The sequence below is a fragment of the Lactuca sativa genome, chromosome 8, assembly GCF_002870075.4.
Source record: "Lactuca sativa cultivar Salinas chromosome 8, Lsat_Salinas_v11, whole genome shotgun sequence".
NCBI lineage: Eukaryota > Viridiplantae > Streptophyta > Magnoliopsida > Asterales > Asteraceae > Lactuca > Lactuca sativa.
In genome coordinates, this window is record NC_056630.2 from 67,045,876 (window position 1) to 67,065,010 (window position 19,135).

Here is a 19,135-nt window from a genome sequence, read left to right on the forward strand (position 1 = left end):
TCTCCCCCACTTGTTTCATACTTCGTCCTCGAAGTCTGCCGCCTCGAATAACTCTAGGTAATGATCCCTCATCTCCTCCTATGGCTTCCAATTCCATTCCGAGCCCTTGAGGGGCTGCCACTGCACCTTCACCAGCTCTACCCTCTTGTTCCTCAGCTCATTCGTCTTCCTGTTGAGAATGGATACTAGTCTCTCGATGTAGTTCAGGCTGTCATCAACCTGAATATCCTCTAAAGGCACAATCGCGGAGTCATCCACTAAGTACTTCTATAGTCGGGAAACATGAAATGTGTTGTGGATCTGGCTGAGCTTTGCTGGAAGATCTAATCGATATGCCACCTTGCCCACCCGAGCTATAACCTTGAAAGGACTGATGTACCTGGGGCCCAACTTGCCCCGCTTTCTGAACCGAATGACACCCTTCCAAGGGGACACCTTCAGGAGGACCATATCTCCGTCCTGAAACTCAAGGTCTGAATGGCAATTGTCGGCGTAGCTCTTCTGCCGACTCTGAGCAATTTGGAGTCTGCTCCGGACCTGCTGGATCTTCTCTGTGGTCTTGAGTACCACTTCGGTACTCCCCATGACCCTATGGCTGACCTCACCTTAACCATAGAGCATCTCGAAGGGAGGTCGATCTATGTTGGCGTGGTAACTGTTGTTATACAAAAATTCCGCTAACAGAAGATACGTATCACAACTACCACAAAAATCCAATACACATGAGCGTAGCATGTCCTCGAGAGTTTGAATCATGCTTTCTCTCTTCCGATCCATCTGAGGGTGGAAAGCGGTTCTAAAGTGAAGACGAGTACCCGTCTCATCGAGGAATCGCTTCCAAAATCTGGAAGTAAATCGGACGTCTCAGTCAGAGATAACCAACATTGGAACTCCATGATGTGCCACTACCTCGCGTACATAAATCTCAGCTAGCTTATCAGTTGGTATACTCTCCTAGATCGGGATGAAATGAGCACTCTTGGTCAACTGATCCAAGATGACCTAAATCGAATCTACTCTATATGCAGTCCTGGGAAGCTTCGTGATGATATACATAGTGATATCTTCCCATTTCCATACGGAAATATCTAACGGATGCATCTTGTCGTGAGGCCTCTGGTGTTGGGCCTTGACCTTCCTGCAGGCCAAGTACCACTCCACATACTATGCAATGCCCCACTTCATGCAGGGCCACCAATAATCAGGGCGAAGATCCCGATACATCTTCGTGACCTTGGTATGGATGGAGAACCTCAACTTGTGGGCCTCTTCCATCAGAACCTATCATACTCTGCCCCAGTAAGGAACCTAAAACCTCCTATGCAAGGTCAACAACCCACGACTGTCATACTCAAACGAGGCCACGACATCTAACCACTAACGTTGCCTCATGTTCAGATTCGGCTGATCCATGAGGTACCTCAAACTCTTGTGGTCCGTGTAAATGATACAACGAACCCCATAGAGGTAATGCTGCCAAATATTGAGGGCGAAAAATACATCCCCCAGCTCCAAATCGTGCGCCGGATAGCTCGCCTCGTGAGGCTTCAACTTTCTCGAAGCGTATGCTATCACGTGACCCCTCCGCATCAACACTGCACACATACCCATGATCGAGGTGTCATAAGAAACCACGAACTCGTGGATGCCCTCCAGCAAGGTCAGAATCGGTGCCTTGCATAACCGCTGTCTGAGAGACTCGACGGTTGCCTACTGCTTAGGCTCCTAGCGGAATGTCACCAACTTCTTGGTCAGTGACAAAAATCTTGGAGAAATCCTATATGAATCTCCGATAATAACACACCGTACCAAGAAAACTCTGAATATCATATGGAGACCTCGGAACCTCCCACTGCATCACGACCTCTATTTTGTCCCGATCGACCAGAATAACCTTCTGGTTGATAAGGGGCCCCATAAACTACACTTCGCGCAACCAGAACTCACACTTGGAGAACTTTGCAAAAAGTATCTCCTTCCTCAGTGTCTCCAGCACCTCTCTTAGGTGCTCCTCATGCGGCTCCTGAGTCTTGGAATAAACCAAGATATCATCAATGAAGACTATCACAGACCGGTCCAGCATCGGTCTACACACGCGGTTCATGAGGTCTATGAACGTGGCTAGAGCATTGGTGAGGCCGAACGGCATCACCACGAACTCATAGTGACCATAGCGAGTCCGAAAGGCTGTCTTCTGTACATCGTCGTCCCTGACTCGCATCTGGTGATAACCTGATCGCAGATCGATCTTGGAGAACCAAGATATATTCCCCCTAAAGCTGGTAAAATAAATCATCAATCCACGCGAGGGGGTAATGGTTCTTCACCGTTTCCTTGTTCAGCTCCCGGTAATCTATGCACATCTGATGTGACCCATCCTTCTTCTTCACAAATAGGATCGGGGTCCCCATGGTAAACTACTCGGTCTGATAAATCCCTTGTCTAATAGCTCCTGCAACAGAGTAGACAACTCCTGCATCTCGGGAGGATCCAACCGATATGGTGTCTTGGCTGTCGGAGCCGCACCAGAGACTAGGTCAATCCTGAACTCTACTTATCTCTCCGGAGGTACACCAGGCAAATCCTATGGGAACATGTCCGGGTACTCCCGTATGATTGGTACATCATCCATGGTTGCCTTACCCTTATCCCGGGTATCCATAACATAGGTGACATAGCTTGCACAACCCTGCTGGAGGTAGCGCCTTGATCTCGCCGTTGAACATAAAGACGGTCCACCCTATGGCCTCTCTCCCTAAATCACTAACCATCCCTCACTATGAGTCTGAACACTCACTAACTGTTGTTCGCAGTAAATCATTGCCCCATTGGGGCTCTGCCAGCCCATACCCATGATAACCTTATTCCCTCGCAGGGGAATGGGGACCTAATCCACGGAAAACTGCTAGTTGAACAACTACAATGTACATCCCCGATGAACCCTCACAACCCGAATGGTCTTATCATCCACTATCTCTACATCTATTGGAGATTCTTGCTCCCTCAGAGCTCCAACAAATCTCTTGCGAAGTGCGAGCGACATAAAAGATCGGGTAGCCCTTGAATCGAACAGTACCAGAGCTCATATATCGTTCACTGAGAACGATCATATAATAAAACGCGTAAACATAAGCGACAATCAATACACATAAAGATATAAGGAGAGAATACATATCCTTCACAACATCAGGAGCTGCACGTGCCTCCTCCACAGTAAGTTGAAAAGCCCTGCTCCTCACCGTAGGCGCCTCTGCCCAGCCCTGACAACCATCTGTAATCCTCAACGTAGCAGGAGTAGGCACCGCCACCTGTCCTGCTGCTGCTAATATCGGACACTGGGCCCTCTTGTGGCCCCTCTGATTGCTTTGAAAGAAAATCAGATTTGAAACTGTTGTCATGGTGGTGGTAGTAGTACAATCCCTGCTTATATGACCAGACTGGCCGCACTTGAAGCTACCCGAACTCCCTGTCCTGCACGCCCCCTCGTGTATCTTGTTGCACTTGCCACACCGGTTGTGGCCCTGATGGCTCCTCGATCTATGATCTGATACCTTGGGCTTTTTGCCCGAACTACCTGGCTGAACCCCATTTGGTTTCCTCTTCCTCTCCATCTCCAAATCCAGCTCCCTTTCCTAGCTCTCGCAATCATATCCTCCACCATCTTGCAGCTAGATCAGTTCAAAATATTCCGTATGTCTCTCCTTAGCATCTCATAGTATCGGGCCCTTTTCATCTCCTCGCTCGCCACATACTGCGGAACAAGAAGGGCCCTCTCCCTGAACATAGTGGTGATCTCGGCTACTGTCTCCGTAGTCTGCTGGAGGTCCTGGAACTCCCTCGCAAGCTGTTGCTCGTCAATTACAGGTGAAAACTCGGCCTTGAACGTGTCCGATAAATCATTCCAATTCATCACATCAATAGTGGCATCATCTCCAATAGCTCTCCCAACCTCCTCCCACCAATCTTGTAACATCCAAAAAATATGACCCATTTTTTTAATAATACTAAAAATCACATCATAGATAACATACCAACAAAAACTATGGAACAAGTATCCCAAAGATCATAACAACGTAACATAACAACTGTATCAAAACATATCACAATTTCTAATGAAAACTCCCAGGATAAGAAAACTAAAGCTATGGTGTGTGCGATGCTACCATCCCGACCTCTTCCCCTTACTAGTAAAAGTACCTGAAACCAAAAACTGAAACTGTAAGCACGAAGCTTAGTGAGCTCCCCCAAACTACCACATACCATTCAATAACACATAAATAACTATTGGGCCTTGCCCACTACATCGAACCGAAGTCTGGAAACTGTATCGGACCGAAGTCCGGAACTAACCAAGGCCTTACCCTTTGCATCAGACCGAAGTCTGGAAACTGCATCAGACCAAAGTCCGGAACTGAATGGGACCCCGTCCCCTGCATCGGGCCGAAGTCCAGAACTAACTGCATCGGACCGAAGTCCGGAACTGACTGGGTCCCCGTCCCCTGCATCGGACCGAAGTGTGGAAACTGACTGGACATAGCATAGCATAAACATATCAACTAGCATAAGCATATATACTACATACTGCATCGGAACAAAGTCCGGAACACATAGCACAAAAACATGCTTGAATCACAAAGACATCAAGCACATTAAACTACTGCATCAGACCAAAGTCCGGATCTACTGCTAACTAGACGGGTCGGCATTGTGGCCGTAGCCCCGTTCCTACTGGAAGGAAACTCACCTAGTAACTCTAACTGCTGAGATGCTAAATCCAAAGCTGGATGACTGCTGCTCCGGAATTCTCCGGCTATAATATCCATAAACACTAAATCAGATATCGATAACTGAATTGAGGCTATAATGACCATTTTACCCTTGATCAAAGTCAAAGTCCTTAACCAAGGTTAACAGTCCATGTTGACCTTAACTCGCCGAGTACCCGATGCTACTCGTCGAGTTCCTTGAAACTCCCTTCCACTCGCCGAGTCACCAGGGTGACTCGCCCAGTTCTTACGACTTTCGATCGAAACCTTAAGGCTACTCGTCGGGTTTCCTTCTAGCAACACGACGGATACACATGCGTTCATAACTTGGGGAAAACTCATCCGACTCGCCTAGTTGTTCATACAACTCCTCGAGTATATGATAATCTTAATCGGACTCGCCGAGTTGCTCATCCTACTCGTCGAGTCCACGACTATCTTCATATGACTCGCCGAGCCAACCTTGCGACTCGCCGAGTCCATTTAGTCCTTTTTCTATACAGACATGCTTTAAGCCATGCAGCGGCTCCAAATCATAGATCCAAGCTTCTAGGGCATGCTTTTTCACGTAAAGTTGCAAACTTTACGTGCATGCATAGCTATAAAGGCTCTAAATGCCTATTTTAAGTTCTTCATGGAGCTTCATGCTCAAGAGGGACCTCAATCATGACCAAGACTGCAAATTTATGCTTCTAGAATCCAAGGAGGGTCCAGATCTGAAGTTACAACTTCAGATCTAGCCCATAGCTCATCTTATCGACTTAACATTTCATAAAAGAAACCCTGAAACATCAACTAATAGAAGAGATCTACAAGGAAATGGAAATTTGGGTACCTATAGAAGGTGATAACCGAGATAAATGCTGATTCCTAACTCTACTTGCTCCAATCTCTTTCTCCTCCAAGCCTTCTCCCTCCAAAGATCCTTTTTTTCAAGCTTCAACACACAAAAGGGGCACACACACACACACGGATTAGGGTCTCATAGAGCTCTCTAGAATTGTAAAAAGGCACAAAGGGGGCTGAGGTTCCTTTAAATATGGTGTAAAACCCCAAGATTTAGGGTTTCATCTGCCAGCTCCTACTCGCTGAGTCCTAATATGGACTCGTCGAGTAGGTCACTTATCATGCTATCCCACCCCGATGCTACTCGACGAGTAGGCCTTAATCCAAGAAATCTTATTTAAACCATACCTGAGGATCGGGGAGTTACAACTCTCCCCCACTTATCTTAGACATCGTCCTCGAAGTCTGTTGCTGCTGAAACTTAAAACAACTCTAGATAGTGCTCCCTCATCTCATCTTCGGCCTCCCACGTCCACTCGGAACCCTTCCGGTGCTGCTACTGCACCTTCACTAACCAAACCACCTTGTTCCTCAAGGTCTTCGTCTTCCGATCTAAGATCGCAACTGGCCTCTCAATATAATTCAGGCCGCTATCAACCCGAATATCCTCCAAGGGCACAACTGCTGACTCGTCCACCAAGCACTTCCTCAACTGAGAAACATGGAAGGTACTATGGATTTGGCTAAGTTCTACTAGAAGATCCACCGATAAGCAACCCGACCCACCCAGGCCAAAAACCTAAAAGGACCAATGAACCTGGGGCCCAACTTTCCCCTCTTTCGGAACCTGATAACACCCATCCAGGGTGATACCTTCAGTAGGACCATATCGCCCACCTGAAACTCCAAGTCCGAACGCCTCCTGTCGGCGTAACTCTTCTGCCTACTCTGCGTAGTCTGCAGTCTACCGCGAACCAGCTGGGTCAATTTTGTGGTCTTGAGCACCACTTCGGTGCTCCCGATGACTCGCTAACTGACCTCGCCCCAACAAATCGGGGTCCTACACTTCCTCCCGTAGAATATCTCGAAGGGAGGGCGGTCAATGCTGGCGTGGTAACTGTTGTTATAGGAAAATTCCGCTAACGGAAGATACGTATCCCAACTGCCACCGAAATCTAAAACACATGCCCGAAGCGTGTCCTCGAGAGTCTGAATTGTCCGCTCGCTCTGCCCATCCGTTTGAGGGTGGAAAGCGGTGCTTAAAAGAAGATGAGTCCCCATCTCGTCATGAAACCGCTTCCAAAACCTGAAGTGAACAGGACGTCTCAATCTGATACTACTGATACCGACACTCCATGCCGTGCTACTACCTCGCACACTTAAATATCGGCTAGCTTCTCAGCCGATATACTCTCCTGGATCGGTATAAAATGTGCGCTCTTGGTCAGCCGATGCACTATGACCCAAATCGAATCAACTCCCCATGCGGTCCTGGGAAGCTTAGTGATAAAATACATAGTGATGTCCTCCCATTTCCATACGGGAATGTCTAACGGCTGCATCTTGCTGTGGGGTCTCTGGTGCTCTGCCTTGACCTTCCTGCAGGTCAGGCATCTCTCCACATACCAGGCGACATCCCGCTTCATGCAGGACCACTGATATGTGCATAATTAGTTAATTATTTAACATATATTCTTAGTTATTTTTGGTTAATTATGAGAATAATTTGGACAAAAGGTACTTAAAATGCTTTGAATTGTGTTTTCAGCCCAAAAGATATGCTTGGATGTAAAAAGGAGAAAAGGAAAGCAAAAGAAGATTAAAGGGTGACAAGAATGACCTACTCGGCGAGTAGTTCGGCATTACTCGGCGAGTACACGCGATTGTTCCAGAAGATAGCTACGATTCCTAATCCAAGACGGATAACTATACACCTACTCGGCGAGTTTATTCTGCTACTCGCCGAGTACCCTCTGTTTTGAGATATCTTTATAAGACGAATCCTGATCACTTGGGAGAGGCCCCCTGGCGAATTTTGGGAGAATTACCTGCGATAAAAAGATTCAGAAGGCATTGAAGAACCCTAAGCTTCAAGAGTTGGAAGAATTCAAGCAATTAGGTTAATTCTACCACTTAGACTTAGGAATTAAACATGTTTGCTTTCTTAAACTTTGCTTCTTTGTTTGTTTCTACTGCAACTATGAGCTAAACTCGTTTTTGTTTCTGTTTGGGGAATACCAAAGAACTCCTATGGTTTAATTATTGAATCTTGTTTAATTGTCTATTGGTGATTTGTTAAATTAAGTTTGTTAAAGAACCTTATGTGTTAATCACTACTATTTTCTGTTAATTGGAAGGCAATTAGGTTGCATGAACATCACTTAATTGTTAACCTCATATGTCTATGTGAATGCTAAAATATATGCTTAGAAGTAATGATTATGAAACTAAGATTAATAAGAAAATAGGAAGATTAATGTGTGAGCTTGTTTGAGAAACCATCAACAAGAGGTTAATTGAATTAATAACTTAATTGACCATTACAAATCTTATTTAACCCAAATAATTAATCTAGGGAATTAATTAGTTTAAACACTTGATCAACGCTTAAATTAGTTAATTGTCTAAGGGTTAGGAGTAATGAACATGAACCTAACTATTATCATTGGTAACCAATAGTAATTAATCTATCTTAACTAAAATAACCATAGGAGTGAATTGGTTGAACCTAAATAGAAACATCTTTGTCAAATTTGGTGAATAGTTGTTGCTTTAGTTAATTAGTTAAATTTAATCTGTTTAAGTTTCTAGTCTTGCAAAACTAGAGAAAAACCATTTACTTTTATTATTTGTTTTAGTTAAAATTAGCTATTAGTTTAATTTCCGTTCCCTGAGTTCGATACCTTACTTATCAATCTATACCACTTAAAGACAGGTTCACTGCCTTTGTGTGCTCAAATTATTAATAAAAAGTAGGGATAAAACTAGTTGAATTTACACACATCAAGTTTTTGGCGCCGTTGCCGGGGAACGGTTCTAAATAATTAAGCTAATTCCTAATTTTTTTCGATCCTTTGTGTGAGTTTACTTGCATAAAGTTCATTTATTGCAGTTTAGTAAATAGCAATTAGGTTCTAGTATCTGTTTTAGTTAGATTGAAAACTTAGAAAATTTTTTGAAAAATCACTGCTACTCGCCGAGTGCACTCGCGACTACTCGGCGAGTAACAGCTCATTTAGATTTTTTTTTCTTTTAGTTGTTTGCAATTTTTTTTGTTCTTTTTACGCTTTTATTTGATTAATTTCAGGACTTTCATGACCAGAGGAGCAAACACGCCACTGGTACCCCCGTTTGAAGACCCCGAATCCGAATTGAAAAGAAACAAAGGGAAGGACGTGGAGAGTTCAAGCACACCAAAGAAATCACCATTGTCCAACTTGAAGACTGTTTTCGGAAAAAAGAAGAGCAGCAAATCCGGAGCTTCAAGCGCTTCCTTGACAATTGAAAAGCCAATCCAAGAAGATATTGGATACGAGACCGAGGAAGAAGAGGAGGCAACGTACGAACAAGAAACCGGATCGGAGGAAGAGTTAGCATTCACAATGGCTAACATTGATGAAATTCCCATGGGGGAATGGAAGAAGAGGATGCGCGACGACCATGGCCCGGGACTTGTGCAACCCGCAATTCCCGCAACTGCTACCTTCGAACTAAAAGGTCATATCCTAGCTGCACTTAAGGAAATACCTTTCTATGGGAAAGATCATGAAGATGCCTACAAACATTTGGATGAAGTAAATGATGTTGCTGACTATTTCAACATTCCAAATGTAACCCGTGAAACTCAACTACTTCGGATGCTTCCGGTAACCTTCAAAGGTGTTGCTAAAGATTGGCTCAAATCACTTCCTCCCGGGTCAGTCACTACTTGGGCCAAAATGAAGGAAGAATTTATAGATCACTTTTGCCCACCATCCAAAATAGCCAAACTCAAGAAGGCCATTGCAAATTTTGAACAACAAGCTGGAGAGTCGTTGTATGAAGCATGGGAGAGGTACAAAAGTCTACTACGAAATTGCCCACACCATGATCTAAATAGCCAACAAGAAGTGTCCATCTTTTATGATGGAGTCAATGTTACGACCCGGCAGCTGCTAGACTCACAGGGCCCACTTACGAAGAAGCCACCCCCGGTAATCAAAGAATTAATTGAAGAATTCTCTAAACACTCTAGAGAATACCACAACCCAAGGAATGATGTCACGAGGGGAGCCGCATATGCTGCTACTGAAGATTTATCCGCGGTCATGGCCATGTTAAAAACCATGGATAGAAGAATGGACAAAATGGATCAAACTATCCATGCCATACGGGTGGGTTGTGAAAACTGCAATGGACCCCACCTCACTAGGGATTGTGATTTAGATGAGCACGGCAATAAAAAGGCACAAGTATGTTATTCAAGCGGTGACCGGTATGAAGAAGACTGGCGAAAACAAAAGAAGGAGTGGCTGCCTTATGAAGAGTACAAGAAGGCCAAGGAGGAGAAGTATAGGCAAAAAGGGAGAGGATTCTACCAAAAAGAGGAGTCGGTGCAAGAGAAGAAGCCAAGCTTAGAAGATATGCTAACTAAATTTGTGGCTGCTTCCGAGAAAAGACACAGTGACCACGATGCTGCTATCCAAGAAACAAGAACAATGCTCAGGAACCAGCAAGCATCCATCCATAATATAGAAACTCAGCTTGGGCAACTCGCACAACAACTAAACCAAAGGTCACCGGGAGAGCTTCCTAGCAAAACCGAGAACAACCCACGAGGCGCGCAAGTGAACATTATTACCACAAGAAGTGGGAAGGTTATTACTCCCCTGGCCCCCATTCGCACTGAAGAGAATAAGGACTCACAGAAGGAAGAAACGGAAGCACAAGCTGAAAACCAACATTCACAATCTGAGAGATCTACTCGCCGAGTAGGACCGATGTACTCGGCGAGTACATCTGAAAAACCGCATGATCAGCCACCCGTCAAACCTTACCAGCCTCCAATGCCATACCCAGCCCGAGCCAAGAAGGAGAAGCAGGAAGAAGAGTATCAGAAATTCCTTGATCATATTAAAACTCTTCAAATAAACATTCCCTTCATCGAAGCCGTCATGCAAATGCCCAAGTACGCAAAGTTCCTTAAGGAACTCCTCACTAATAGAAGAAAGATGGAAGAGGTGCAGAAAGTAGTATTGAATGAGAATTGCTCCGCAGCCATGTTAAACAAATTACCAAAGAAGAAGGGTGATCCGGGGAGCTTAACTTTACCTTGCCAATTTGGCAACTTGGCAGCAATTCATGCTTTAGCTGATTCGGGAGCGAGTGTAAACCTTATGCCATACTCGTTCTTCAAAAAGCTGGACCTCCCAGAGCCAAAGCCAATTCGGATGGCAATTCATTTAGCAAACAAGACGGTTACTTTCCCAAGAGGCATATGTGAAGATCTATTAGTGAAAGTAGACAAATTTGTCTTCCCGGCTGACTTCATCATTCTTGACATGGAGGCGGATCCGCAAGTACCAATCATCCTTGGAAGACCCTTCCTCAACACCGCTAGCGCCATCGTAGACATGAGAGACTCAAAGCTCACATTGCGAGTGGGGGATGATTCAGTAACATTCGGGGTAGACCAAGCCATGAAGTACTCAAGGAGTAGTGACGACACGGCGTTCTCAATCGACATGCTTGACGAGTTATTGGAAGGAGACATACCTGAAGATTCCAGCAAGGTTGCAGCTTTTAAAGAAGTATTTGATCCAGAGAAAGATTTACTAGAGATTGAAAGACTGTTGGAGGAAGCAGAGTATGAAGAACTCAAAAACCAAGCTGAAAGCCCTACTCGCCGAGTAGACCCGATCTACTCGCCGAGTACACCTGAAGAAAAGTCAGCAGTCGCAAATGCCGCCATGAACTCGCCGAGTACCATACCTGCACTCGGCGAGTACACCACTATGAACACTAAATTGGAGCTCAAAACACTGCCTCACCATCTGGAATACGCCTTTCTGGAAGAAGGAAATCAGAAGCCAGTAATTATAGCCTCAGATCTCTCCAAAACAGAAAAGGAAGAGCTTGTACGGGTACTGAAGAAAAGAAAGAAAGCCATTGCGTGGAGCATCTCCGACATAAAGGGAATAAGTCCATCCTACTGCTCTCACAAAATAAACTTAGAAGAAGGAGCCAGACCGGTGGTGCAACATCAAAGAAGATTAAACCCGAACATGCAAGAAGTCGTCAAGAAGGAGGTGGTAAAGCTTTTGGATGCAGGAATCATCTACTCCATCTCCGATAGCCCATGGGTGAGTCCGGTCCAGGTGGTGCCCAAGAAAGGAGGAATGACGGTCATTACCAACGAGAAGAATGAGTTAATTCCAACGCGAACGGTAACCGGTTGGCGAGTGTGTATCGATTATCGCAAGCTAAACGATGCCACTCGCAAAGACCATTTCCCCCTTCCTTTCATAGACCAAATGTTAGAGAGACTTTCGGGCCATAGCTATTATTGCTTCTTAGACGGGTTTTCCGGGTATTTCCAAATACCCATAGACCCAATGGACCAAGAAAAGACCACCTTTACGTGCCCCAGTGGGACCTTCGCCTATAGACGCATGCCATTTGGCTTATACAATGCACCTGCGACATTTCAAAGGTGCATGACCGCCATATTCCATGATATGGTGGAGAAATTCATGGAGGTCTTTATGGATGATTTCTCTGTATTTGGATCTTCTTTTAATGACTGCCTTACAAATCTTGACTCGATGCTTGCTAGATGTGAGAAAACCGACTTGGTCCTAAATTGGGAAAAGTGTCATTTCATGGTCAAGGAGGGTATAGTATTGGGACATAAAGTCTCTAAAAAGGGAATTGAGGTGGATCGGGCAAAGATAGACACCATCGCTAAATTACCCCCGCCAACTAATGTGAAGGGCATTAGAAGCTTTTTGGGACACGCAGGCTTTTACCGGCGTTTTATTAAAGATTTTTCTAAAATTACGAAACCTCTAACACAATTATTGTTAAAAGATGTACCCTTTAATTTCACTAAAGAGTGTTTAGAGGCATTTGACTTTTTAAAAGAAAAATTAACTAATGCCCCAATCATTATAGCACCAAATTGGAACTTACCCTTCGAGATCATGTGTGATGCGAGTGACTATGCACTAGGAGCCGTCCTTGGACAAAGGGTTGACAAGCATTTTCAACCCATTTATTATGCAAGCAAGACCTTGAATCCTGCCCAAGAGAATTATACCACTACTGAAAAAGAACTGTTAGCCGTAGTTTATGCTTTCGATAAATTTCGCCCTTATTTGGTTTTATCTAAAACCACTGTTTTTACTGACCACTCGGCTATCAAGTATTTGTTTTCCAAACAGGATGCCAAGCCAAGACTAATACGATGGGTGCTGCTTCTTCAAGAATTCGATATAGAGATACGAGATAAGAAGGGAATGGAGAACGTAGCTGCCGATCATTTATCTAGGCTCGAGAACCCGGCATTGCAAGAAGATAAAGATGGAGATGACTTCCCGGATGAATACATTATGGTGTCCGTGGGAGAGGAACCATGGTTCGCGGATATAGCTAACTACTTAGCTACAAATTACGTCCCGAAGGAGTATAGTAGTCAGCAAAAGAAGAAATTCTTTTCGGAGATCAAATATTACTTTTGGGACGATCCATACCTCTTCCGAAGTTGCGCGGACGGGATTATAAGAAGATGTGTGTTCGGAAAGGAGAGTCGAAAAATACTAGAGCAATGCCATAGCGGACCCACGGGAGGACATCATGGCGCACACTATACCGCGAAGAAGATCTTTGACATTGGGTTTTATTGGCCAACAATCTTCAAAGATGCAGCCCAATATGTCAAAGAATGTGATGCTTGTCAAAGGGTGGGAAACATTTCCTCCCGTAATGAAATGCCACAACATAGCATTCAAGTGTGCGAGGTGTTCGACGTGTGGGGCATAGACTTCATGGGGCCATTCCCCGCATCCAAAGGAAACAAGTACATTCTCGTGGCGGTGGATTATGTGTCAAAATGGGCGGAGGCGCAGGCTTTACCTACAAATGACGGACGGGTAGTGGTACGGTTCTTGAAAAGACTTTTCTCCCGGTTTGGTGTTCCAAAGGCCCTAATTAGTGACCGTGGCACACACTTTGCCAATGATCAATTGGACAAGGTGCTCAAGAAATATGGGGTGACCCATAAGTTCTCCACATCATACCACCCGCAAACGAGTGGGCAAACGGAAGTTACCAATCGAGCTTTGAAGCGTATCTTGGAGAAGTCGGTGGGAAGCAATCGCAAGGAATGGTCGGATAAATTGGATGACGCGCTATGGGCGTTTCGTACCGCTTTCAAAACACCTATTGGTACTACACCATATAGGTTAGTTTATGGAAAGCAATGCCATTTACCGGTTGAAATCGAGCACAAGGCATATTGGGCGCTAAAAAGATGCAACTTTGACATGGAAGAATTGAAGACCAACCGTTTAATGCAAATGAATGCCCTTGAAGAACTCCGGAATGAGGCCTATTCTAGTTCATGGCTCTATAAAGAAAAGACCAAGAGATGGCATGACCAAAGAATCAAAAGCAAAGACATCCATGAAGGCCAAAAAGTACTACTCTTCAATTCCCGTCTAAAACTTTTCTCGGGCAAACTCAAATCAAGGTGGGATGGTCCATTTGTGGTTAAGACAGTGTTTCCTCATGGGGCTATTGAATTGATCTCAAGAGATGGCACGCCATTTAAAGTCAATGGCCATCGAGTGAAGAAATATGAAGAAGGAGTCCCCCGCAATGAAGGAATGGAGGAGCTCCTGCTGTGCGGAATTGCAAAAACATAGAAGGGGAGGAGTCCAGCTAATGACTCCATCAAAAGAAGCGCTTCTCGGGAGGCAACCCGAGTTTCACGTTTGCATTTTCTTTCCCTTTCTTTATTTTTCGTATTATTTTTTTTTTTTCATTTCTCTTCATTCATTCTACTTCTCTAAGTGCTTGAGGACAAGCTCTACTAAAAGTGTGGGGTGGAAAGGCTAAAATAAAGAAAATCACATAGTAAAATTGGCAAAAACTTAAAATTTTCCAATCTGAGACATATACTCGGCGAGTATATCGGCTATACTCGGCGAGTAGATGCTCGTATACAGCTAAAACTTCACAACACGCGTCCGTACTCGGCGAGTATATCCATTATACTCGGCGAGTATACGGTTTAAACCCAGTAAAATAAATTCTGTAAAAAACTGCTTTTGTTCAACACTTCACCCCCATACTCGCCGAGCAGTTTCTCTCAAGCCATCTCTCAAGAGTTCTTCAAAATCTAGTCAATTTCCTTTCTCTTTCTCTAAATTCAACCACCAAGGTAACGTTTTTACTCTTTAATTTCATGAAAGGTCCAGTCTTTGTCACCTATTTTCCCACATTTGGTATATTTTCGGATTTGGGGAGTTTTTCACAATTTCTAGGGCTTTGATTTACTCATGAATTAGGGGATATTTGGTGTAATTTCTTCAACATATGTGGTTAGAAACACAATTACGACAAACCCCTATGGATAAATTGGACTAATTCGCAGATTACACAGCTTCGATTTCGAATCTGTCCGAGTGTTCATACTACTCGGCGAGTATGCTCGCGTACTCGGCGAGTAGGTCTCGCAAAGATGAAAAAAAAAAAAAAAAATTTCTGTTTTATTAATGGGGTGTTGTTTGTTGTTGTGTTTTTGTTATGTTTTTACAGGGAGCATGGCAAGGAGAGGACAATCATCAAGAGGAGGAGGCCATGGTGATATGCCATGGTTATCCTTTCAACAAATTACCTCTAAATCCTCCAAAACTCGAGCCCTAAACAAGTTGGAAGCGCTGCGGCAGAAAGAAATTCACTTGCCCACTGCAGTGGATTGGGGATGGATGGGTAATGTCGGCTTGGAAGAGGAACTTACTCCGTATTTGGTAAAAGATTGTAACTTGGGGTATGCCAACATCACTTGTGATGGTTGGCTGCAATTATTTAAAATACAAGAGCCAGTATATGCGGAGTTGTGCTGGGAATTCTTTGCTACTATTTCATTTCGAGGTGGGAGTGAATATTACAATCCAAACACGATCTCGTTTTCTTTGGGAGGGGAGATGCGACAGTGCAGCATGGTTGAGCTCTCTTGGCGGTTGGGCATCTACGATCAAGATATGACGATGACGGACTACTTTGAAGCCTTCTTGGAAAATACCTACAAAGAACTTCCCGAGGGGGTGGTGGCATCAACATGGTGGAGTACAATTGCTAACCGGGTCTATATACCTTCTACTGCTCAGGAAGGTCATATTCGTTCGCCAATCCATAGACTTATTCACCGGTTCGTCGCGAGTACAATCAACATGCGAAAGGATGGGGATAAGGTCCCCACCCTTGATCTTTTTTATATGTGGAGTATCATTACCCCCGATGTTTTCTGCGATCTCCCATATTGTATTGCTAAATTTCTTGCGGAGGGAGCAGTTAAGGAAAAAATCAACTCGAAGATCAATGGGGGTATGTTCATCACCAGGCTCGCGCGATCATTTGGGATTTTGGAATTACCGCAAGCCCGAATGCTAACGGTTATCCACCCTCCTCCATTCAACACTGCACTTTATAGGAGGGCTCGGATAGTGGAGAAATTTGGTGATTCCTTTACTATTCCAAATGAAGACGAGCCGGCGGTCCCCGAGGAGCCGGGAAGACGGGTTAGGCCGAGAAACGAGCGGGTACGTGAAGACCCACCGGTGATTCCGGTGGAGGATAACGAAGGGTGGAACCAAGTGGAGTATCGACGATACTTGGATGATATAGGGCGAGGGGTTAATTACACCAATCAATCTTTCGACTATCTTTTCCAACAAATGCACATTGCCCCGCGGCCGGGACCCGGTTATCCGTACATAATGAATTGGGACGAACGGATGCAACGAAGGAGTGGAGAAGGTGGAAGTGGAGCTGGAGGAGCCGGGATGGATGAGGAGGAATGAAGATTTTATTTTGTTTGATTATAATGTTTGTTTTAAAGACAATTGTGGACATGTAACCTTGGTTAAGTGGTTTGAATTTTAGTATTACTTTTAGTTTTCTTTTCAGGTGTTGAAGCTAGGATGCATGCTATTTAGGAATGGTCAAGCAAGGAATGAGGGCCTTTAGGAGTGCTTATAGAGTTTTGTTCCTAGGATCGAGTCCGTACTAATCGAGAATTTATTAGAGTGCTGCTGTTTAGAGAGTTCTTGGAGAGTGCTTTTATATTTGCATAACAACACTAGAGTACATCTGCTTCTGTGCGATCTGCTTGTCCGATACATCCTACTCGCCGAGTTTACTCGCATACTCGCCGAGTAGCCTGCTGCAGGAGAAATTTTTCTTTGTTCTGGTTATTGTTCATGTGCCATTCATACATTCTTTGTGCACTACTACTGCGACTTGTGCAACAACCAATTTTCCTTGGAGTTTTCGAGCTATCCACCACACGAGACGTATGACACCTATGCCATGGATGAGCTGTTCCCATGGTTAAAGTCACTAGAAGATGGAGTTGAAGACGAGAGTGTCAACCTAGCGACTGCTACCCCAGGGGAGTTTGTTCCAACTTTCTCTCTATTTGCTTTTTTTTTTAGTTGTTATAATATGCACTGAGGGCATTGCAAAAATTAAGTGTGGGGTAGGGGGTTAGTCACATCTTAGAACACTTAGAATCTTAAATTTTAATGCTTAGGGCTTAAATTAGAAAATTTTGGTAAAAATTAGGATTCCATATTAAAAGTTGTGTTAATAATTGCATGAGAACCCAAATGTTTAGTTGAGCTTATACACGTTCTAGTGCATTTGTGGCTTCCTTATTCCAGTGAAATCATGAGACAAAAACACGACCTTGCTCAGCCTGAGGGATGCAATATGTTTTGCAGCCTAAACCTGAAATGTATCCAGGAAGATTTTTATCATTAGCCAATAAAGGTTGAGATTGAGCGCTCCTGCTTAAGCATGTAGGGATTTGAAAAAAAAAAAGAGAGAGAAAAAAAAAAAATTACAAGAAAAGTTATAAGAATTTTGGAGCATCAAAGTTAAGTATGAAGTTCAAAGATCAAAATTCCAAAGAAATCCAAAAAGTTAAGGATACCAAAAGCTAGTACAAAGTTGGTGAATTCAAAGATATCAAAGATGAAATGTTCAAAGAAGTGAAGAATTCAAAGAATTCCATAGTGGTATCGGATAAATTGTAATTTTCTAGAATATGTATGCTTGGGTTGCTCGATTAAAAATACCTTGAGGTTAAAGAGGTTTTCTGAGGATGGATTCGGAGGGTTGCATAAAATGAGCATAGTTCGGGGTGAGTGGGCGAATGTTTATGAGGATTGTGAGTATTTGGAGTATGGGGGGTTTTTAGGAATTAGACACAAATGCATGCGTTGCGGTCTTGGCATAATGGCTGGGAATGATTGGAATTATTAATGTGATTTTAATGTGTTTAAAACATAATTTTGCTTGGGGGCAAGCAAAAGTCAAGTGTGGGGTATTTTGATATGTGCATAATTAGTTAATTATTTAACATATATTCTTAGTTATTTTTGGTTAATTATGAGAATAATTTGGACAAAAGGTACTTAAAATGCTTTGAATTGTGTTTTCAGCCCAAAAGATATGCTTGGATGTAAAAAGGAGAAAAGGAAAGCAAAAGAAGATTAAAGGGTGACAAGAATGACCTACTCGGCGAGTAGTTCGGCATTACTCGGCGAGTACACGCGATTGTTCCAGAAGATAGCTACGATTCCTAATCCAAGACGGATAACTATACACCTACTCGGCGAGTTTATTCTGCTACTCGCCGAGTACCCTCTGTTTTGAGATATCTTTATAAGACGAATCCTGATCACTTGGGAGAGGCCCCCTGGCGAATTTTGGGAGAATTACCTGCGACAAAAAGATTCAGAAGGCATTGAAGAACCCTAAGCTTCAAGAGTTGGAAGAATTCAAGCAATTAGGTTAATTCTACCACTTAGACTTAGGAATTAAACATGTTTGCTTTCTTAAACTTTGCTTCTTTGTTTGTTTCTACTGCAACTATGAGCTAAACTCGTTTTTGTTTCTGTTTGGGGAATACCAAAGAACTCCTATGGTTTAATTATTGAATCTTGTTTAATTGTCTATTGGTGATTTGTTAAATTAAGTTTGTTAAAGAACCTTATGTGTTAATCACTACTATTTTCTGTTAATTGGAAGGCAATTAGGTTGCATGAACATCACTTAATTGTTAACCTCATATGTCTATGTGAATGCTAAAATATATGCTTAGAAGTAATGATTATGAAACTAAGATTAATAAGAAAATAGGAAGATTAATGTGTGAGCTTGTTTGAGAAACCATCAACAAGAGGTTAATTGAATTAATAACTTAATTGACCATTACAAATCTTATTTAACCCAAATAATTAATCTAGGGAATTAATTAGTTTAAACACTTGATCAACGCTTAAATTAGTTAATTGTCTAAGGGTTAGGAGTAATGA

At 43.4% G+C, this 19,135-nt stretch overlaps 1 non-coding gene across 1 annotated transcript; it reads right to left on the reverse strand.

Moving 5' to 3' along the window:
- Positions 1–9,538: 9,538 nt before the first annotated feature.
- Positions 9,539–9,645, reverse strand: LOC128128232 (small nucleolar RNA R71). Its single transcript, XR_008226093.1, has one exon. It is a non-coding gene; the product is annotated as a small nucleolar RNA R71 (small nucleolar RNA).
- Between the last annotated feature and the right edge of the window lie 9,490 nt (positions 9,646–19,135).